Source organism: Carassius gibelio, chromosome A1 (assembly GCF_023724105.1).
Source record: "Carassius gibelio isolate Cgi1373 ecotype wild population from Czech Republic chromosome A1, carGib1.2-hapl.c, whole genome shotgun sequence".
Taxonomy (NCBI): Eukaryota; Metazoa; Chordata; class Actinopteri; order Cypriniformes; family Cyprinidae; genus Carassius; species Carassius gibelio.
In genome coordinates, this window is record NC_068371.1 from 5710304 (window position 1) to 5734566 (window position 24263).

General features: G+C 34.6%; 2 long non-coding RNA genes across 7 annotated transcripts; one reads left to right on the forward strand and one right to left on the reverse strand.

Annotated features, from left to right (window-relative positions):
* The first annotated feature begins 3410 nt into the window (after positions 1-3410).
* LOC127968127 (uncharacterized) lies at positions 3411-6465 on the forward strand. Of its 4 annotated transcripts, none has more exons than XR_008155904.1 (4): positions 3411-3596; positions 4733-4940; positions 5066-5149; positions 5797-6465. It is a non-coding gene; the product is annotated as an uncharacterized LOC127968127 (long non-coding RNA). The 4 variants fall into 4 exon arrangements; XR_008155899.1 differs by having other exon boundaries at positions 3411-3586; XR_008155922.1 differs by having other exon boundaries at positions 3424-3596; positions 4844-4940.
* A 2167-nt stretch (positions 6466-8632) lies between these two features.
* On the reverse strand, positions 8633-12224 carry LOC127968213 (uncharacterized). 3 transcript variants are annotated; one of them, XR_008155941.1, is made up of 8 exons: positions 12005-12224; positions 10948-11044; positions 10739-10822; positions 9975-10075; positions 9792-9888; positions 9594-9658; positions 9280-9491; positions 8633-9191 (listed from the first exon to the last, which is right to left on the reverse strand). It is a non-coding gene; the product is annotated as an uncharacterized LOC127968213 (long non-coding RNA). The 3 variants fall into 3 exon arrangements; XR_008155932.1 differs by having other exon boundaries at positions 10948-11155; XR_008155939.1 differs by having other exon boundaries at positions 10948-11155; positions 11995-12224.
* Between the last annotated feature and the right edge of the window lie 12039 nt (positions 12225-24263).

Sequence of the window (24263 nt, forward strand, 5' to 3'; positions counted from 1 at the left end):
ATATTCTAATGTATTTCTCATGGCTGAATTGCCTTTAGAAAGCAATTCTTCTCATCGCTTCCACAGGTGAAAACTGCTAAAAATAATATGAGAAACTTGTAGACAACTCCATATTAGACAAAGAGCGATGACAATGGTTATCTTTGACTCTTCCCTTTATATTTTTTCTGCAATTAGCAGCACTATGCACTGCAAACCCTTCTGTGTGCCCTTTGTCCTGAAATATCCTCCCAGCTTTGAGACCTTTACAATCTTCTGTTCTTCCACAGCGTGGGGTGAAGAAGAGGACGATGATGACATTATCCAAGCATTATTTCTTCTAAACGACTGCTGCTCTGCACTTGCTCAACAATCAGATAAGGACACGATGCTCTGAATGTCACATGCATCATCTCAAAGCCGTCCATCATCTCAGTCCATAAGTGGCCACATGCACATGCCGTTGCTTTCAGTGACGGCCAATTGTCAGCCAATGTCACAACATAAGAGCGTAATAGAGGAGGAAGTACAGGACGTTAGACATTTCTCACCATCCTTATAAATGAATGAATGTACGTCCTTTAAATTTGTATTTTGTGTAAGATTCCTATCTATATCATGTTTGGGCAAAGGTGATGAAACTGTCCTGCCTTTTGAAATATCAGGAAAAATCACATATAACCTTCATGGATACAACACTGAAAACCCTAATAAGTTGACTGAACTAAATTTATTGAGTAAACTTGTTGCCTCAATTTAATTGAGTAATGGAGTCTCCCAAAACTTACATATTTAAGTTTATTTAACTTGACGGTTTTGTAGACTACCTAAATCCCTCAGAGGTTTAAATGTTGATACTTGATTCATTTGAAGTCACCATTGTGGTGGAATGTGTTTGGTTTAGTTGGGATCTTGGTCCAGTTACTTCTTGTGTTAATTTGTCTCTTGCTGCTGTTTTGGTGTATTTTAAAACGCTGTTTTTGTGGTGAAAAAAGACAAATTTAAATGAGCTCAGGTGTTATTTGATGTTTTTTGTTGATGAGAGAGTCATCACATAATACGTATTTGAGATCATAAAATAAGTTTTGTTTGATATTTTTAACAGGCACCAGGAGTAAAATACTTATTTTAAAGATGGACGAAATTAATGCGTTTGAAATAATTTGAGTAAAAGAATCAATCAAGTTTTCACACACACAGACTTCTAGATGTAGCATATGCATCACAATAATGGTGACAAACAAAAGAGCTCCATAGCACAAACTCCTCCTTATTTTCCAGCCTTTTTTTGTTCTGATTGTCACCATTGATGTGATGCATATCCAAAATCTTGATGTCTGTTTGTGACGACATGATCGGTTTTCTAAAAGTAAGTACATTGTTTTATCTACAAAGTTTATATCCATAAAAGTATATCCATAGTTGCAGCAAAATATTTTATTTTACTATAATAAGTCACCATTACAAGCAAGATATGTGTATGTTAGATCTCAACTCTCTTTGCCACAGTAACAGTGTTTTACAAAACACAAGTTACAGTAGCAAGAGACAAGCTTACACCAACAAAGAGCTGATAACACTTGAGCTCTTTTAAACGTCACCTTTCTTCGCCACAAAAACAGCATTTTAAAATATACTGTTACAGCAGCAAGATACAAGCGAACATAAGAAGTATCTGGACCAAGATCCCAACTAAACCAAACATTTTCCACCACAATGGTGACTTCAAATGAATCAAGTATGCACATTTAAACCTCTATTAATTCTCAATAAGAGCTTCTCTAGATGTCTGACAGAAATAAAGTCACAGAACCTTGTAAGGAGGATATGTGAACATCTATATCGAAGGAACAGAAGACATAAAAAACATTAAAAAAAGACGTCATAAAAACATTCTCTCCTCAGTGGATGTCTTTTCAATGTCTGCAAAGACATAAAAATACTTTTTTTTTTCTTTTTTTTTTTTTACAGTGCAGTATAGGGTTTACTGTATTTTCATAAATATTGTGACAGTTTGTCAAAAGGTCAAAGTGTAAATATGCTGTTATTTGTTTTACTTCAGTCTGCTGTCAAAAATAAGAACATCATTTTCAGTTAAATTTACATGTTGAGTTAACTTAAATATATAAGTACACTTGAAATTAGTACCAAGTTAAGTGAACATAATTGTTTAAGTACATTAAATTAGCATCAAGTTTGGTGAACTGAGTGATTTAAGTACAATCTACAAAACCGTCAAGTTAAATAAACTTAAATATGTAAGTTTTGGGGGACTCCATTACTCAATTAAATTGAGGCAATGAGTTTACTCAATCAATTTAGTTCATTCAACTTATTAGGGTTTTCGATCTAACGAGTTAAGCAGTAACTTTAGCTGTCATGTTCTTTCGCTCAAAGGAAAACGATTGGGCCACTTCATCAAATACTTAAGTTGTAATTTCAATAATCATCTCAAAATCACGTACCACAAGGATTTAAATTAACATATTTCACCAGTAGAAATCATGCAAAACAACTTTATATCTACATAATTTTAGTCACCGAACATAGTACACGAAGAAAAACTTCCTCTTGAATTGTAGTTCAGCAACCAAACAGACCAAAAGGACAAATTTTGTAACCCACCAATTAGTGCTTTTGTTCTCTTGTTGCTAGGCAGAATTCCTCCCATGGCCAATCACATTAAAGCAAGAACAGAGTGAAGTTGAGTTTTTCGAAAGGATTACTCATGATTTTGAGCTCACAACACTTGAAATCTTAAGTTTATGCATTTTGAAGGTAAATTAGTTAAATTAACTCATATTTTTAAGTGACAGGGCCAAAATGCTAAATTTTAAGTAATGTTTAGTCAACATTACTTGATTTTTTAAGTCAAGGCAATATTAGGGTTTACAGTGAACAATCCCTTAATGCACTTAACAAAAGATTTCTATCTGAGATGGCCAGCAGAGCCGAGAGAAATATTGATAATCAATATGTTTTTATTCTTTAATAAAAAGCATAAAATAGTTTGACCTTATTATTAAAGTATTTGATTTGACAATATTTGATTTGTTGTGCATTTTGGGGCTTGTTAGCATTTTTATACTTACATTCATATAATACATCAGCTGTGAGTGTTAATAGCATCTCATTTGATTCAATCTATGTAAAATATTATTTATGGAGATTGTAGCCTATGTAGGCAGCTGAAAGCGAGTGAGATCACTAGATGTGGAATATATGAAATAGTCACCAATTTACAAACCGGTGGGATTTACTGACAAATTATGATATAAGAGGTGTGACCGGCCCTCTGATAGATAAATGATTTTCTGGAAAGTTCACTGTTCTCCTGCAGCTAACACTGAGAGATCTATAGTCCCTGCACCGTACTAGACCAACCCGTTCTCATCAGTTCTGCGTATAAATAACACGACTTTACACTTTCTATTTGCGTGTAATGCATACGCCAAATGCCATTTTTGCGTGCATATGATACGCCAATCCTTCCCATTAATTTCGGTGGAGAGCAGATGCGTCCAAATAACACGCATCATCTTCAGCGGCAGTGACGTCACTAGCGAGGCTCGTTCAGTTCACCTGATGCGCGTACACCTTCAAACAGGTAAGCAAGGGTAAATATATTTTTTATTCTTCTTTTTGTAATGATATCACGTGGTTAAGCGTATTGTTTTAATTATTTCAGTATTTCTGCATCACGTTAGACAGGGCCGTGTTTTTAAAGGGCAGTTTATGCTCCAATTATGGGTCAGTGGGCTGCTCAGCTAGCCTACCATTGTCATTAGCCTAAGCTAACCTGTACTGTTTATAGACCTGTTGCAGTTTTAAATAAATTTATGATTTGACATATGGGTCTTCAGCTTTTAGACATGACTAATACAAGCACAACAAAGCACCCAACCCAATATCGCGTGATAATCGTGATCGTGTAAAAAGTCCACACATTTAGCATATTTTTACAATACTAGCCTAACTTTTGCTTGACCACGTCATGTGTAGCCAATACACACACAGTAACTACAGCATATTTACCATGCTTCTCCTACTGTAACCGTAGTTTTACTCTGGACTTTGTAACGCACATAACCACGACATTTACTATGGGTTTACCGTAGTAACCATAGTTTTACTCTGGTATTTGTATTTACTAACACACAATAACCACGACATTTACTATGGGTTTACCATAGTAACCATAGTTTTACTCTGGTATTTGTATTTACTAACACACAATAACCACGACATTTACTATGGGTTTACCATAGTAACCATAGTTTTACTCTGGTATTTGTATTTACTAACACACAATAACCACGACATTTACTATGGGTTTACCATAGTAACCATAGTTTTACTCTGGTATTTGTATTTACTAACACACAATAACCACGACATTTACTATGGGTTTACCATAGTAACCATAGTTTTACTCTGGTATTTGTATTTACTAACACACAAAAACCACAACATTTACTATGGGTTTTCCATAGTAACCATAGTTTTACTCTGGTATTTGTATTTACTAACACACAATAACCACAACATTTACTATGGGTTTACCATAGTAACCATAGTTTTACTCTGGTATTTGTATTTACTAACACACAATAACCACAACACTTACCAGGATTTTACCACAGTAACTGTTTTACTCTACACTATTTGTAAAGCACAGTAACCACTAAGTTTGCCATGCCTTTAATATATTTTTGTGATGTAATTGTAATTCAGTGTTTTTTCTGTTTTGCAGTTACGTCGGATTACATACTCCACAACAACCTGTAATCCAGCAGATCTTTAAAGAAGCCATCTCTTGTAAAATCTCTCTCTCTCTCTCTCTCTCTCTCTCTCGCTCTGCTAGAATTAACAGGGAACTTCAACTCCACGCTCCCAATGCTGATATTGAAGAAGCTGTCAAGGGGGCTGAACAAGTCCTTCAAAGGATCAACCCTTCACAGGTAATGTTGAAGACTCTTAGTTATAACTGATTTGCTTTAATGAACACATCCTTATATTATGTGTTAATCAAATATTTTGGTCACAGATCATTTTAACACACTGTCTCAACATGTTTATATTTCAGGAAGGCCTGTCATGAGATTTGAATTTGACCATCTTGTGCATTTATGAAGAAGACCAAAAGCTGCAAAGGCAAACACTTCCAATGGTACGTCAGATACATTTTTCTCAGCATTTGATGTTTCTTAAATTTTGGTTCACTTAGCCCATCAGGAAGAACACTCAACAAAGAGCATGTTGTAGTAGTAATAATTCATCCAATAATCATATTATATTGCACAAGCGTACTTGTACAAAATTCTACAACTTTTACTCCTACTGCTGTTATTGGCCATTACCACAGCTCCCATCAGATTGTGCCCATTGTAAGAGTGTTTATATCATGAAGTTTAAATGAAGTCCATTGTATTCTTTATTAATCTTTACAAATTGGTGCCGCCTCTTCCTGTTTCAACAGTACATGATATCTGTCCACACCTCATAGTCTGCCTTTCTTTCTATGGTGATGTTACTGAACACATCTGTCTTAGAAGCAAGAGAATGGAAATCCTAGTTTAACTTTTCAAGTGCTACACATCAGATCTTCAATGAATTTGGGCAATCAGATCACTTAAAGTTGTTCACACAAAGACCAATAACTATAATGAGAAGTATTTTAGCATCCACACCAACAGACAATACTGTACAATTACTGCTATGCACACTGCAGTTACAGTATGTTGTATTCTGCCATTTGTTGTTGTCAGTGTTTTTGTTGTTCATAATGTGATAAATTATCTTTGTTTCTTCTTGCAGGATTTCTCACAGATTACTTAATCATTCTTCATCAGCTCTTCACAATATCAGCCCATTCAAAAGCTTCCAGATCTTCCTCTCTTGTGTGACACATCTGCTCTCAGTCCTTTACTGCCAACCTCCAGTCTTAGCATTTCTGCTTGTATTCATTTTTCCTCTACATTCATCACTCCAATCTCTACTATAAGCACTCCTGTATATATATATATACACATAATAATTATTATTATTATTAACCATTTATTTGTTTTGCATTTATTCACAATAGAAGCAAACAATGATTACAGGATATATGTTTTTAAAGGTGATAATTGTAAAATATTGGAGCATTGTTCTTAATCATTTTTGCCTATTTGGTTGATAAAGGGAAGAAAACAATATATTTTCAACTGTAGCCTTGATTATTCTTTGGCATCTTTTGTCAGGATTTCTGTAAACAAATTCCCTTTTTATTTTTGAATATTAAACTTATGTTTTTTGAAGGGAGTTTCTGTTGCAATTTTGTTTGTTTGTTTTCACTTAGTTACCTCTATGCATTTTTTTTATTTTTTTTTATCAACTTTTCTTTTTTTTTCATAGTGGAATAAACTGGAGAGAGACTGTTCTGGGCACTATGTTTATCTGCGAAAAGTTTGACATATCAATAAACACTGTAAAATGACTAGACAATGAGTGATTGATGTCATGATGTTTGTTTGTTTGTTTTCTATTCCTATAGTTCAACTGGTGGATCTAAGAATGGCAAGTTTTTAGGGTCCATTTCCATGAAACGTAGATGTGATAAATTGTTTACCTTTAATACACTATAAATACATTGTAAATATTACAGAAGGAAAATTGAGTAGTAGAAAAATATTGTGTTTAAATAATCTTCAGAGGTGTTTTTTTTAAGCAAATGAAACATTTTGACATTTATTTTTCACACAGTATATGCAAACTTTTGAGTTTAAGTACTGTACACTAATATTAGTGCAAACAATGTAGCCTATTCAATACAATGGGAATCATTATACCTTCGTTAAAACACAAAACAAAAAAACACCTTTAATCAACGTATTTCTTGCTGCATCAGGGTAACTGCAGCTTCTGTCCATTCACTACAGGAACCCGGAAGCTCCCGGCATAAATGACCATATATGTACAAGTTAGTGTGACGCCTCTGCTCAACTGGGTTGCCATTGGCTTTGACGTTCCCTTGGCTCTCGCAGAACTCGCTGTGATTGGACTATCTTTTAACCCAAATTATATACCGCTTAATGTTGCAAAGTCCGTTTGACTGTAATTATTACGTCAGTAACACCTTCAGTTAACAATGCAGTGTTGCTATGTCGTGAGAAATTACCTCTTTACCGAAATCGTAACCCTAACCCTAAGCACAACTCCAATAAACTCCAAATACCAGCGCTAATATTACTCGCGTTCAAACGATAGAATGGCAGAGGCTTATGGGTAATGTAGTTTAAAATGTTTAATAATTAAAAAAAGGGAAAATGCTATCTAGTTTAACAAAGGGTAATCTAAACATGTTCATTGTGCAAACATTAATGACATATTTAAGAGGCAGGCTGAAATTCGATATTTTACTAAGTGCACTTTTTTAAACACCTTTATACCACCTTTCCATATATGATTGAAAACTCTGTCCAACATTATTTAATTAGCATAGCATAAGTAGTTGTCCTGCCAATTTTTTCTTTGACACTATAATCAGACTTTGATTTACAGCCATTTGAAATTTACATTTTTTTGCTCTTCTAGGGGACTCTACTGGGCCCTTGAAGATGGAAGGGCAGTAAAACATACACATACCTTTTCTCATCATGGACAACAGACTGTGCTGAGTCATAATTTTTAAGTTTTTCTTTTCAACAAATTGCCAATATGTAAGTTGTAAGTCATGTTTATCTTAGAATAAGAATAGAACCATAAAAATATACATCAGTGCCTATTTGGAATAGGCTCCAAATATTGAATTATATCAGGTGCAAGGATACAGTATTGAAAGTAAACAAAGACACCAATTTAAACAACCAATACATACTGTGACACTTCATTGTACTTTCACAGTGTCAATGTGTCATTCATTAAGACAAGGTACAGAGAGTGTGTGGTTTATAGTGCAAAGCCATACAATTCATGCAATGCAATCATAATATTAAGAGCTAATTTGTGTCTCTGTGTAAAATACTCCTCATATTTGTCCTCCTCGGGTACTAAACATCAGTAATGTGCATGCTCATCTTGCTTATTATACAGTACTGGATTCATGTTGATCTTTCCCTTGTCCATCACCTTCAGTTGTACATGAAATTCCTGCAGCATTATAGTCCATGCAGTATCTTCTAATGCAGCTTTCAGCCTGCCCTTCATCTAACTGAATGTCATTAATGTAACCAAATGTTCATTTCTTAATTAAAACACATTTAACTATTGTTTACAAAATTAAATGGTGTATTTACCAAACACCATTCTTAATATAGAATATTCACCCTACTTTATTATCCAACACCATGTGCAGTACTTTACTGGAGGATAAAACATAAAGACAACTAAAGTAGTGTATTAAGACAAATGATATACGATTTTTAAAAATATTAAAAATGGGTTATGTTAAAACCATGTTTTTCTAATCAAATGAAGCCATGCAAATGCATGCATGGTGAAATGTCTTGAGCCCCAAAGAATCACATCAAGTTTTTAGAGCTCTCCTGCTTTTCTTCCTCTTCTTGCTTGTCCATGTCCTGGACATATCATAATCTTCCATGTCATACATTTTTTTTGCAGTTGTTATGCAGCACCCTACAGCACAACTGATGAACAAAAGACATGTAACTAATTTAAATCAAATATCTTTATTGTCACAATACAATGAACACAAGTATACAGGTGATGAAAGTCTTGGGTGCAGACTGCAGCGTGACAGTATGGATGACAAATGAATTAATTCATGAATATATATGAAATACAAATTCTGAATATATATATATGCAACACACATATATAAGGGACTCAATTCAGGTAGATAACAATATATGTTAAAAATTATGCTATACAAAGAGCATGAATTGAAAACAATAATAATCACAGTACACATACATCTCTGCAGTAAAGCACGGTATGAATTAGTGCAAACAGAATGTCAGGGTGCATAATAATATTGAGTCCAGTCAGCATAACTGATAAGAGTGCAGGGCATATGAGGTTGGTGGGGTGTGTATGGTTTTACTGGTATGAGTTCAGTTCAGTCTGATTGCCTGTGAAAGGAACTTGTCTCACTGTCTGCTGGTGTAGGTTCTGTGATAACGCATGCCTGATGGTAACAGTGAGAGCAATCCATGGCTCGGCTGGCTGGAGTCTCTGACGGTCCTCCTCACACTCCACCTGGTCTAGATGTCCTGGAGGGCCAAAACATGTATTTAGGTTATGGTAAATCAATAAACAATATATAGTATTTTTATTTATAATTGTTGCACTGGACTTAACATTGATTCTTGTTGGGGATATTGGCCAAAAGAATCCCACCACAACTAGCTCTCGTTGTTTAGCTGTGATGTTTACTTTGCAGGCCGTAACATCTGAGCTGTCGCAGTAGAGCGGTTTGTGAATGCAGTCTTCACAGAAGATAACTGATGGGTTCAGGTAGCAGTGATGCACTCGGTGGCCATTCAATTGATATCTTCATCAATTGGCTTCATCTTAATTCAAACAAACAGACAAAACAATAAGTCAGCAATAACAACAATAACCATTCTAGAGTAATAGTGTTGGTGAATACAGTTGCAGGTGTCAGTACTCACCATATTCAGTCATTTCCTTTCCAAATCACAGAGATGATGCACAGCTTATTTGCTCATTTTAGGAGCTATAAAAAAGATGTATATGTGAAAAACTATAACTGCGGACTTGAAAAGTCTTTTGAGAGATCAACATCAATGTTGTACCACACATAACTGCATTGAATTCAGACATACAAATTGAAATGTGAAACTTTTCACCTTTCTGTCTTTTCTTTTGGGGCACAAGAAGTCCATGTTCATTCCTCATTTCTTTAGGACTGGTTTGACTGATTTTCTTTGCGTTTCTGGTCTTCAGCTGTAAAACAAGAAAATATTTATTGACCCCATGTTTAATCATTATTGTTGTTTAAAAATATAAATAAAGCAGATATCATTATATACTTCAAGCACAAGTTCCTTGGCAACTCTAGTAGGCTCCTGAGTTCATCTGTACACATCAGATTCAGCGTCTGAGAAAATGCCATCATGCAAACTCTCAGTTTCTGCATTACAACAGAGCATAAAAGAATGTGTGAGTGAGGGAGTACAGCATGAAGATGAAGTGGAAAAAGGCAGAATTTTGTGTATAAATTTAACAGAATGAGAGGAACATTTAAGAGATTTAAGAGAACAGTATTGTCTGTTGGAGAGGATGCTAAAATACTTCTCATTATAGTTATTGGTCTTTGTGTGAACAACTTTAAGTGATCTGATTGCCCAAATTCATTGAAGATCTGATGTGTAGCACTTGAAAAGTTAAACTAGGATTTCCATTCTCTTGCTTCTAAGACAGATGTGTTCAGTAACATCACCATAGAAAGAAAGGCAGACTATGAGGTGTGGACAGATATCATGTACTGTTGAAACAGGAAGAGGCGGCACCAATTTGTAAAGATTAATAAAGAATACAATGGACTTCATTTAAACTTCATGATATAAACACTCTTACAATGGGCACAATCTGATGGGAGCTGTGGTAATGGCCAATAACAGCAGTAGGAGTAAAAGTTGTAGAATTTTGTACAAGTACGCTTGTGCAATATAATATGATTATTGGATGAATTATTACTACTACAACATGCTCTTTGTTGAGTGTTCTTCCTGATGGGCTAAGTGAACCAAAATTTAAGAAACATCAAATGCTGAGAAAAATGTATCTGACGTACCATTGGAAGTGTTTGCCTTTGCAGCTTTTGGTCTTCTTCATAAATGCACAAGATGGTCAAATTCAAATCTCATGACAGGCCTTCCTGAAATATAAACATGTTGAGACAGTGTGTTAAAATGATCTGTGACCAAAATATTTGATTAACACATAATATAAGGATGTGTTCATTAAAGCAAATCAGTTATAACTAAGAGTCTTCAACATTACCTGTGAAGGGTTGATCCTTTGAAGGACTTGTTCAGCCCCCTTGACAGCTTCTTCAATATCAGCATTGGGAGCGTGGAGTTGAAGTTCCCTGTTAATTCTAGCAGAGCGAGAGAGAGAGAGAGAGAGAGAGAGAGAGATTTTACAAGAGATGGCTTCTTTAAAGATCTGCTGGATTACAGGTTGTTGTGGAGTATGTAATCCGACGTAACTGCAAAACAGAAAAAACACTGAATTACAATTACATCACAAAAAGATATTAAAGGCATGGCAAACTTAGTGGTTACTGTGCTTTACAAATAGTGTAGAGTAAAAACAGTTACTGTGGTAAAATCCTGGTAAGTGTTGTGGTTATTGTGTGTTAGTAAATACAAATACCAGAGTAAAACTATGGTTACTATGGTAAACCCATAGTAAATGTTGTGGTTATTGTGTGTTAGTAACTACAAATACCAGAGTAAAACTATGGTTACTATGGTAAACCCATAGTAAATGTCGTGGTTATTGTGTGTTAGTAAATACAAATACCAGAGTAAAACTATGGTTACTACGGTAAACCCATAGTAAATGTCGTGGTTATGTGCGTTACAAAGTCCAGAGTAAAACTACGGTTACAGTAGGAGAAGCATGGTAAATATGCTGTAGTTACTGTGTGTGTATTGGCTACACATGACGTGGTCAAGCAAAAGTTAGGCTAGTATTGTAAAAATATGCTAAATGTGTGGACTTTTTACACGATCACGATTATCACGCGATATTGGGTTGGGTGCTTTGTTGTGCTTGTATTAGTCATGTCTAAAAGCTGAAGACCCATATGTCAAATCATAAATTTATTTAAAACTGCAACAGGTCTATAAACAGTACAGGTTAGCTTAGGCTAATGACAATGGTAGGCTAGCTGAGCAGCCCACTGACCCATAATTGGAGCATAAACTGCCCTTTAAAAACACGGCCCTGTCTAACGTGATGCAGAAATACTGAAATAGTTAAAACAATACGCTTAACCACGTGATATCATTACAAAAAGAAGAATAAAAAAAATATATTTACCCTTGCTTACCTGTTTGAAGGTGTACGCGCATCAGGTGAACTGAACGAGCCTCGCTAGTGACGTCACTGCCGCTGAAGATGATGCGTGTTATTTGGACGCATCTGCTCTCCACCGAAATTAATGGGAAGGATTGGCGTATCATATGCACGCAAAAATGGCATTTGGCGTATGCATTACACGCAAATAGAAAGTGTAAAGTCGTGTTATTTATACGCAGACTGATGAGAACGGGTTGACTAGACACATCCTTGATAGATTTCTGCAAACATTTTCATCGTGAAGTGAGATGAAAGAGTGTGTGTGTAAAACTCCCCAAGCAGAAGCCACCAGATGTCTACCACTTCCTGACAGATTAAAACACTTTATGCAAACAACACATAAATATGATTTGAAACACAGCAGTTAAAAATGTTAATGAAGAGACTTTTTCGTCCAAGTATGGTTTCCGAGCCTTTAGAGAATTTATAAACACGCTGACAGTTTTGCACTGCTTAAAATACAAACAAGCCATTTGTTATCTTTCTTAAACAGCAAAGATGCTAAATACACTGTTTATTATCTTAACTAAATTATATATATATATATATATATATATATATATATATATATATATATATATATATATATATATATATATATATAGAAACAATGTGCCTATTTCTCATAAACTCTAAAATGCCGATCAATTAATGTAATTTGTAACATATCAACATTTGTTGAGAAAAAAAAATGCAAACAAATAATGCACTGAATAGATGAAAAATGATATTAGAAGCCAGTATTCAGTATTAATGCTTTAAATGAATTACATTAAAAACACAAATGTGTAATTTTTCTTATTGAAATAGTCAACAATTTATAGACTCATTGGATAATATAAGTGATGTGTGATGTGATGCAAAATATGAACATTCTGTCTGTTTATTCTAAATGAATGCACTTTTGTCTACAAGTTATAAACCCAATAAGAACATCAATGCTGCATTTTGTTTCTATAAATAGCATCATCAACTTTGTGGCTTCTAATGAACAATTGCTGGTCAAATGTCATTTTTAAGGTGCTCGGCAAGCCATGAAAAATGTATTCCATAAATCACATATAGGGTGACCCGGGTATTTACATTTTCTGCCATTTGCAACACCACATATGTAAAACAATATTTTTTTAAGGTATTTCATACCCACATTTTTATGTGTTTGGACTTTCCCTGGAATGCCATGAATAAATATGTACCCATTAACGCATTTTAAAGTTGCTGCTTTGCATGCATACTCTCTTGTCATTACTATGTAAATGAGTCTGGCCCTGGTTGGTAAACAGAAAGCCAGTAAGGAGAGGTGTGAAACAGGAGGAAATAAAATCCAGTAGTTACAGAGCTGTGTACTAACAACATTAAGCATGCCTGGACTTATCGGTTGCATTTACTTTCCCAGACTCGACTGGAGAAAAACTACTCTGCCATCATGGAAGGCCTTTGTATTCAGTCAAAGTTTTTGGCAGAAATTGCTGTGCACAACGTTGGTGATTATAATGAACAGTAAGGCTAATGATGGTTCATCAGTATGAAAACTTCTTCAGTGATAGCCATCTGCAGCTTTATCTGCCCCTTCGAGGATGTGATGCATCACAGTGAAGCATCAGCTTTGTACGTGTGAAATGGATTTTTGCATTTCCGCAGAAGTGTCAGTGTATTGGAATGTGAGTCTCTAAGTGTAATATTCATGTGAAATACTGTTGTAAATCAATTTCATTCCATTTCTGTATGTCTGTGTTCTGCTGTAGAAAGGTGGTCTTACTGGTTTGGAGCATCATGAGAGTGAGTGAATTATGACGGAACTTTCATTTTTGGATAAACTTTTCCTTTAAGACTGAAATATAATTAATTATATAAGCTTCGCCTAAAAATGCGCAATCCCTGGTGATCTCATGAGTATTTGTATGCAAACAGGATTTAAAAAAAAATAAAAAAAAATAAATCTGCCCCAGAATACAAATAAATAAATAAATAACTTTTTATCTCACAATTCAGACTTTTTCTAAAAATTGTGAGATACAAACTCAGAATTATGTGGTATAAACTTTGTTTCTAACTTGTAATTTCAAGATACCAACTTGCATTTCTGAGAAGAAAAGTCCAAAATATGAAATTTTATCTCACAATTCCAAAAAAAAAAAAAAAAATCAACAAATCAAGAATCAATACAAAACAGAATGCCGCAATAAGCTTTTTTATTCAAAAAAAATAAAAAAAATAATAATAATTGTCAAATGTAAACTCACAAAAAAAGTCTGAGTTTACAGAATTCAGTGAAGCAAAGTCAGGATTTAGTGGGGAAAAAATGTAGAAGCAAACACAATTCTGAAAAAAAAAATTATATACAGTATATATATATATATATATATATATATATATATATATATATATATATATATATATATATATATATAAACTTGTAATTGTGAAAAAGATGATATAATATGTGATTCATAAATAATTGAATACTTAAAAAATAATAAAAAAAAAAAATACTTTACACTTCTCACATGTTATATTGTACTGTACATTTCAGCATCTACCCAGCATCTATAAATATTATGTATGAAAACTTAGGTATAAACAATGACACCAGACTGTATCATTACAACAATTATATTAAATTCTGTACAACAGCACTCTTACCTGTGTAAAAAAAAAAAAAAAAAATTACCATGTTATTCACCGTCTCCTCATGTTGTCCAGTCGGAAAGGTGACTTTTACAGCTGCTATGATCCTTTAATGCAATATTTTATTGTCCTGCTGTGCCGCTTTCATTCTCATGAGCTCACTGACCCACTGAGGTCACACTGATGAACCATCTGGGTCTGAAACACTGTCTGCACACACACTCAGGGGTATTAAGGAGAAATCCTCATGCCATTGACTCCTTCAGTCACCTGTGCTCTGCTGATCTCGACACACAGGAGCTACTTTTCTGTTCTCTACCATTTCTTATTGGGGAGTAAAGAAGGCTATTAGTTTTGGATGCTTACTCGATTCAAGTTGACAGGCCATGAACAGTACTTTTTTTTTTTTCTTACACTTCTCTTCTGGTTGCTGGGATAAAGGCTTTTATCAAATGCAATTGTACATCTCTCTCCTCATTGCTCTTGACCACTTTCTCTCAACCTCCCTTGCAACATATGGAGGTATTTACCTTGTAATGCATGTGTTGAATTTATATATGTATGTGAAATATCTCATTCAGGTCAGAATTAAATAAAACAATAACATGCATTTTGTAAGATCCCTCTTAGTTTGGTAAAATAATTAACATTTTGTAGATACTGCAAAAAAGTGTTTGTAAAATTCACCACAACAGTAGAACTGTGTACAGTATGTGTGTGCTAACATGTTTACATTTAGATCTCTGAATAGACATAACAAAAAGTGTTTTAGTTTTATTTCCATACCATTTCCAAATAGAAACCTTTCATTGGTATCCGGGCAATTTTGCAATCGTTTTGAATTATTAATTCCTCAAATTCAAAGTTTAATTGATGTGTTTTTTAGCAAATCTAGATAATAACAAAACAGGATTAATTTGCCGGAAATCACATTATTAAATCATTGCATGTGCACATACCACAATGTGTACTTGAACCTAGCTGACATAGACATGCTGTGCAAGAGATGAAGATGAAAGCCATGACACAGAGGAAGAAAAAGAGATGAAAGGGATTATTCTGTCAACCATTATCAAACAGTGGAACTCTCTAAGTGGATTTGAGAACACTAAGTTCCATGAGTTACCATGTTAGATAAATATGGCATGCTCATGGGTGGTCCTGAGAGGACATCAAAGCCCAAAATCATCCATCAATAAAACACTTAATAGTTTGCTGATTCAGATATTCATAGAACTCTGGGAACTCTATTTTAAACAATGAGCTGGAATGTACACACATGCAAGGAGTGTGTGTAATTGTGCAATTTCAAGCTAAGTAAAAAATCTTTTAAATTAATGCAACTCGTCAATTACACCATGGTCAAATATTTTTGCATAATAACTGCTAAATTGTAGTGTATACCTTTAAATTACCATTGTCATTACACACTTGAAAGTCTGGTATCACTCTGTGTTCTCATTGTTAAAAAGAAAAATTATTATACAATTATATATTATACATTTAAACTAATTCATATTTCTTAGCAATTTAAACTAATCTATTAATATTATTTAATCATTTATTTTATTTACCCTTATTAGATGTTTATTTTATTACAAGTTTTTGTGTGTGTGTGCTGGCAGTATGGTAGACAGTTTATACACTAGACATGGTAAAAAAATAAATAAATAAATAATAAAAATAAAAGTTTTGTCTTTCAATTCGTCTCATTTGAAGTACTGTGGCTACTGCTGCATGTCTAAAAGAAAGAAAACATCTTACCAAAGAAATGTATTTGATTGTGGTCATGTTAAATAGCCTCAGTTGGTCTTTCAGATAAATACCCTGACTAGTGAGTCTTAAAAAAATACTTTTACACGTCTCTACTTTGCAGTCATGTCAAATAATTGTCAACAAAATCAAAATTTTTCAGTGAATAATGAGTCTTGTGGGCTAATGTGGGGTCTGATATCTGTGACAAGACTGAAAAGCACACTATTTTCATGTCGTTTTTAGAAAAATAGAGCAGAACAAATTGCAACTAATATTATATTACACCAGTCGCATCATTAGACGTATTAGGAGTTTGAGGATTTGCAGTGTTGACTATATTTTTTCATATTTAATCTTGTCCTAATCCTCGCTGAAGCATAGTTGTGTTTCATGCCTGCTGGCATGCTGTTTCCAATGCTATGACTTGTGTAGCCAGTGAAATGGTAATCCTACTGTCAGAATATTGCCTCTTTTCTCTCTCTCTCTCTCTCTGTCAAGAGCTCTCAAGAAGCCCTCAATAATAACAGACAGACCAGGCTATTCCTCACCCCAATGAAGGAGCATCTTCAGCCCTCTTCATGCGTACCAATCCCCCCTGGAACAAACCAGCACTCATGTGTATTAATCAACTGCCCCCTTACAGATATCATACGCCCTCACCCAAACTCTCTTTGTGTGGGAGTTCATTCCTGCGCTGCCACTGCTGCCTGTAAGGGCACTACGGCTATGAATAATGGGCCTCAAAAATATAATGCTGATTTATGCAAATAACAGGTGAGGAGATCCATTTCCTTGCATAATGTTCCTTGGATGAAATAGAACATGACATAGCCTGCAGTGGAAATGTGTGGAGGGGAAAGTGGACCCTTTTGTCACTGAGTCATTCTTGTAACATGTTGCACTACAAATACCATCTTTCAGCCCTTTTATAATACATGCACTTTAAAGGGGGGGGGGGGTGAAATGCTCGTTTTCACTCAATATCCTGTTAATCTTGAGTACCTATGGAGTAGTACTGCATCCTTCATAGCTCCAAAAAGTCTTTAGTTTTATTACATTCATAAGAGAAAGATAGTCTGTACCGATTTTTCCCGGAAAAACACAACCGGCTGGAGGCGTGACGTGTGGGCGGAGCTAAATAATCACGAGCGCGAGTAGGCTTTTGCTTTGAAAGCGTTTGGAAGCTGTGACATTACCGTGAAGAAAAAAACATCCAAAACAAACCATGGCTAACAGTCAGATTCAGCCGTATATTTATGATCCAGAATCAGATCCAGAGGCTGAAATTTAACAAGAGCAGCAGCAGCAATGATGTCTCTATGTGGTATGTACTGAAACTGTATATATTTTTGCTTAGCAGTTTTGGAAAATGACTAAGTTCCAAGCTGTACATGTGGAAAGTGCAGTTTGATGACAACATCGCATGTTGTTTACTTGATGTGCTTACGCGCCGATAGCTAACACAGAGATATTTGAAGCAGTTTTACTCACCGCCTGCGGTTCCAACACACGATCGTGACCCTTTTTCGTTGGGATTGCATTATCCTTAAGAAATAAACGATGTGCAAATCCGGCGTCAAAATGGGCCTTGTTTGTAAAACAAGCATCTTCGAAATGCAGGGAACAAACACAAACACTTGCACAACTCCGTTGATGCTCTGTAAAAATAAACTCCATCCACTGGTCCCTTGATTTTTTTTTTTTTTTTTTTTTTTGGTAATCTTTGCAGGGTTGTCTTGCCCTGGCAACCAAAAACACACTTCTTTTGTGACATTTCGCGACGCTCTCGCTCTGATCAGTGAATGTCTCTGCTCTCAGTGCTGTGCTATACGGGAGCGCGCGCTCTTCCGGCAGAAGTACCCTTAGGACCCATATAAGGAAATTCTGCTCCATCTAACGTCACACAGAGCCATACTCAAAAAAAAACTTTCTGAAACTTGTGACAAACCGGAAGGAGTATTTTGGGAACAAAAATACTCCTTCAAACGTACAACTTAATTTTTGAAACTTTGTCCATGTTTAGCATAGGAATCCAACTCTTTAACAGTGTACAAAACTCAGTATGCATGAAATAGCATTTCACCCCCCCTTTAAGAACAGCATTGAATTGCAATTTTTCATATCAAAACAAGACATTTTCCAGCACTCTTTCTACTTCTTTCTTTAAAAAGCTCAGAATATTTGAATAAAAATATAGATGGAGCTGTAACCGAGAATGTTAAAATCATAGCACATTCATTGTACACTGAATGAATGTCAACCAGGGCCTAAAATTAACACAAGCCAAGCGCTTAATGCAAGGAAATAAATCAATATTGGTGAATAAATGAAAAAGTGTTATCGGTAACAGTGTTGGCCGGTAACTTTTTTTTTAATAGCAATGCCTGAGAATGCTTGAGAACTAAATTCTGATTATATAAATGTGTATTGTAATGTGCTGTGTATTTAAGAGTAAAACTCTTTTCATGGCTCGCAGCAAATGCTGTGCTTGCTGTCTCTGTAAGTGGTGCAAGTTTCTAATAAAATCTCTGCTTTAATGTTTGATATCAAAGAAAAAGAAAAAATCGGTGAACCATCTCAAATCAATAACCATTTGCAGGTGTGGCAAAATGTTAGTTTTAGCCCTGATTGAAACTGAGCTTTCTAATTCCAAACAACACATAAACTAGAGCTTTTCAAATGTCAAACTTCAATCAAATTTCATGTTATATTACCAGAGCTTAGTCATTTTGTTGGAACGTGTTTACATTAAACACTAAAGCTGTGTCTTTATTAACATATCATAGGCATTCAGTTAAAATAAATTTGGTGAGGATGTGCCATAAATTCAAAAAAGTCTTTTGAATACTGGTCTGCACAATTATACAGAATTAATTTGCATGAATGCATTTGATTTGAGAAGATGTGACCCAATATGTTTATTTAAGGGTGCTGGTTAATGTTTAAAAATATAAGGTAGTTGAACTGTGTACAGTATAGGCACTGGTCATCTGGGTTTTGAATTTTCATCAAAATCAATCAATCAGATTTATTAAGATAATCAAAGAGCCAGATTTAGCCACTATTTAAGTTGTTTGCATTTAAAAAGAGCCTTTAAGCTATTATAAGCCAGCATCCAATTTCAATCCAAGCTTTATATGCTTTGACAACAGGCTGATGAGTTTCTGTAAACTCCGTTTAATTTCATGTCACACTATGCAAATAAATGCCGGTGAATCAATAGACATCAGATTTAGATAGTCGGACAAAGGCTAAAAGCCATTTAGCTATATAGATAAGGAGAGTGAATCTGTCTTTTGTTTTTATTCACACCAGACATCGTGGCACCATTGTATCAACCCAGCGGCAACATCAGCTAGTCTTTATTGATTTATTAGGTGATTATGGGCTGTTTGACATTTCTTTTTATATCTAGCTGTCAATTGCATCTTTGTATTCTAGAGATGAAATGGAACCCCAGTGTGATAAGATAAGGCAATGCAGGTAGTAAACATTTTAATTAAAGCGCAGTTTACTCACCATAAGTAGCAGTGATATGGAGGAACTGTCTGTTTCCCAGCTCTTTAATAGTTCCAGTACCATGGTTTCATGATTACATCCAATGTGAGTCAGTGTGTCCTGGATAAATTAGAACTGAAGATCTTATATTAGATCTATAGAATGCAATGTATATTGAATAACAATGAGATGAGTTTGTTTAGCCTGGAGGTGGTTCCTCTTGTGATGTCTTTTACCTTTCCAAACTGTTCACTATCATTCTTTAGTTTAGCTATTGAACAAACTGAATCACAACAAAAGTGTACGTACTGTATTCATTTAACATTTCATTTAATATTAATAGATACACCCTCTCATTTAAAAAAAAAACCATAATTTTGTAATTAACATCAACTAATATTAATAAATGCTACTGAAGTACTTTTTATTGACAGTTCTTGTTAACTAATATAATTATTTAAACAAATGGAACCTTATTGTAAATTGTTAAAAGTATTAGTGGCCAATGCAAAACTGATTTTTCAGCAGTGGAAATGTGTGGAATGGGGCTTGATGTGTTGGTTTTTCCCACACAAACATTTGGCACATTCTCTTTTTCGTCTGTATGTTATCTCTTAATTGCCTTTACATTCTCACGGTGTCTTTGTGTGTGTGTGTGTGTGTGTGTGTGTGTGTGTGTGTGTGTGTGTGTGTGTGTGTGTGTGTGTGAGACAGCTTTTGCAGCTTTTGTCTCAGATAAAAGGTTTGCTTTTTTCACCCTTGTTTCCTTATTTTTTTACTTTTTTTTTAATATGTAGAATTTTAAATAGAATGCTTTCCACTGTGGCTTTTTATTTCATTTGGATGAACCAAATTTTCTTCACAATTTCAAAAGCAGAAATGTATTATTCCTGTCACAGTATTTTTAATTGCTTATAATTACTGACCCCATGGAACTGAATGAATTAGGCAGTGTTATGTTTAGCTGGCATAATGAGGAATCGTAGATATAAACCGGGACTTTCTGAGCCAGTGTTCACATGGAGTTCATTAAATCACACAAAGACTTAATTAGAAATAGAAATAATCTGCTTTCATGGTCTATGCCATACTTTGGTGTTTTGTCTTGCTTTCATTAAGGCCAGAGAGTTGATGTCAAGGAGGTCAATACTACTTGGAGAATGCTATTTTTTATCACTCCTTTTTCATCTCAAAGGCAGCTGCTGAGCTGGAATATAACCTTTGGCCAAAATGTTGGTCAAAATGCTCAGAATTGACAGTTTATGTCTCTTAAAATCCATTGATAGAGATCTAAGAAAAGCACCAGAGACAATCTGAGAGAGTGAATCCATCTTAACTGGCTTATGTTTGCGTCTTACAAACAGTCTGACTCTTATCAGGACTACTGTTTGTGCACGTCTTTGATGCTTCAGGTTTCTGTGTGTTTGAATGTCATCTGATAGCTTCCCCAGGTTTCAAAGGGTCAAGTATGACCATAGATACTTCAAGCACCAAAATCAGGCTCTTAATCATTATATATATATATACATATATATACATTATACATATATATATATATATGTGTGTGTGTGTGTGTGTGTGCGTGTGTGTGTGTATGTATGTATAAGCTACTGTGAGTCATAATATATGTATAAGCTACTGTGAGTCATAATAGAGTGCAGTTCATTCCAGTATAATAAATATACAGTTTTAATAAATAAAAGATTCTTATCAGTGTTGGGAGAGCTAAGAATATGTACATGTAAGATGTTTTAATATTAGTAATGATTACTTAGCAGCTTATATATGATAAAAAAAATAATAATTTTTTTTTTTATTATTAGCCATATTGCCAGATAATACAGATAAAATCTCTCTCTCTCTCTCTCTCTCTCTCTCTCTCTCTCTATTTTACCTGAAATGCAATATAGTAATAAAGTTGTTTGCCAAGATAAGATTAAGAATTAAAACTCTTTCCTTCTCACTGTCTTTTGTCCACCGTGTGGTTCATATAGTGAAAAAAAAAGCTGAACAGCAAACTCAAGCCAGGAGTCCAATTTCAGATTGTCAGAAGTAGTGTCCCTCAGTTTATTTACAATTTTTCAATGTGCTTAACTGCAGTGATGGCTACCTATTTAAAATATGGCCACACTGACTGATGTTTGGAACGTAATTGGAAAAAGAAACCTGTCAATCAATGTTCATACAGGCGAACAGCTCATACTAGACAGCTGTGAGAGGGAGATAAGGAACCTAACAGTACAGTTTAGAAAGAGACAAAAAATAGACTCACTTCAACTTTTTAAAATGTGAAAAAAACTAAGAAATGTGTAAGACCCAGAATGCTGCTGATAACAAATGTGGTGTATTATTTAGCTTCTCTGTTTGTTTATGGTTGGGGGAGAGGAATTTAGGTGACCAAAGCCAAGTACACTACAACCAAATTCTCAAACCTTTAACATGTCTTTTAATACTATTTTATTCTGATTGTGAAAATGTTGACCTTTTCACTATCCAGACCAGACCTATTATAATTCTGTAATAAAAAAATCCCAGTAGTGCTCAGTTCAAATGAAGATTTTGAACAATGTGGCTACAGTGCCAGTGGTGCCGTTAGTTTTTTTTTTTTTTTTTTATTAGCATGAACCAAAAAGGTCATTTGGAAGGAGAAAAAGATAATTAAACCTATTAAAATATTTTAGCATGCACATTTCAAACAATTATAAGTAACTGAAGGTTATTTAAAAACATACAAAGTTTCAGGTGCAGCTGTCCAAAGATTTAAAACATGGAACATTCAAATGACTTTGTCCTCCATTGGTTTCAGCACAAAGAAAGTTTAAATATTTCTTTTGCCAACATAACCTGAATAGTTTGCACATCTGAGAAGACAATGCAATATATAAATCAGAAACCCATAAAAACATTTTTAAAAACTAGAAAACAGTCCTGTGACAGTGACTGCATATAAAGATCTTCTCTCCAGTCACCGACGTCCATCATGCAGGGTGGGAAAGGTGTAAAAGGAGAGTACAAGCAGTAATGTAATGTCCCAGCACTCTTCGGAACATCTCCTAAATTGAACCAAATTATGTGCCTTCTGTAAATTACTTGACAGCATCAGGACCTGAATTCAACAAGGACAAGTTTAAAAGGACATCTTCAAAAAGCACAAAAATTGAGGTACTGTAAAGAAACAACAACGGTCTTGCTCCAGGCCGTATCTTAAGCATGGTTGTTGTTGTCTGGTTTTTTTGTAAAGAATTTGAACTTTTTTTCAAATAATATTAGAATTTTAAAATAGGCATACGAATAAGAGTAAATATATGTTGAAAATTGTGTTATCGAATCATTCATTTTATAGATTTTTCCAAAAATGTGCTGATTTATTCATATATGAAACAAGTGACTGGGCCGATACCCACACTTGCTCCCTTATCCACTTGAAAGCATGTGCATGTGACAGGAAGTAAGTGAGCTGAAGTAAATTTAGTTTTTCATTCCTTTCCACTGTCACCTCTGGCTTGCTATAGGGAATTAAAACAAAATGTGTTAGTTTTCTAGCAGCTCCCTGTACTTAGAGGTGGGCAGTATTTACCATGATGTCAGATGTCAGCCACTGAATCTGTTCATTTAACGTTTTTTGTCTCAGTGCTTTTCATTGTTGTCATCGGCTGACCTCAGTGGACTCCACAGTGCACAAGTCGTGTGGCATTGGTGGTGTTGTGGCTAGACTGAAAAAGGAAGTAAAACAAAGAGGAACGCAGGTGGGTTTTTGATAAGGATTGTATTGAACAGAAGAGGCAAAAGCTACACAGCACATCAGAGACCATTGCTTTGTTAACCACGCACATACATACCTTTACAGTCATAAAAAGATTGTAGAATCCTTGCTGTTTTTGACAAGAGTTGACACAAAACAAGTTATTTCCCACCATTTTTTTCCTGAGCCATGTAGGTTTATTGTACACTTGATAAAAGGAGTCATTCATAATTGAAAGAAAAAATTTAGCATTGATTCGCAGCGGTGTAGCATATATTTAAATGCTGGCTATGTAATTGTAAGTAGTGAGGTGACACAAGGACCACAAAATCCAGTTAGTTTATTTTACAAAACTATCTGAAATACAGTGGTTTTATTTGCAAATGAAATATGAGATTGTGATTATAAATACTGTTCTTTTGAAACTAAATTAATCACTGTTTCCATAAAAATATTAAGCAGTACAGATGTTTTCAGCATTGATAATAAAAAATATATTTCAACCATCAATATACTATTTATAGTTCTAGAAATACGTACATTATGTCTAAATTTATCAAATTACATTACTATTATAAAACAGACCATCCAATATCAAGTTTTAAAT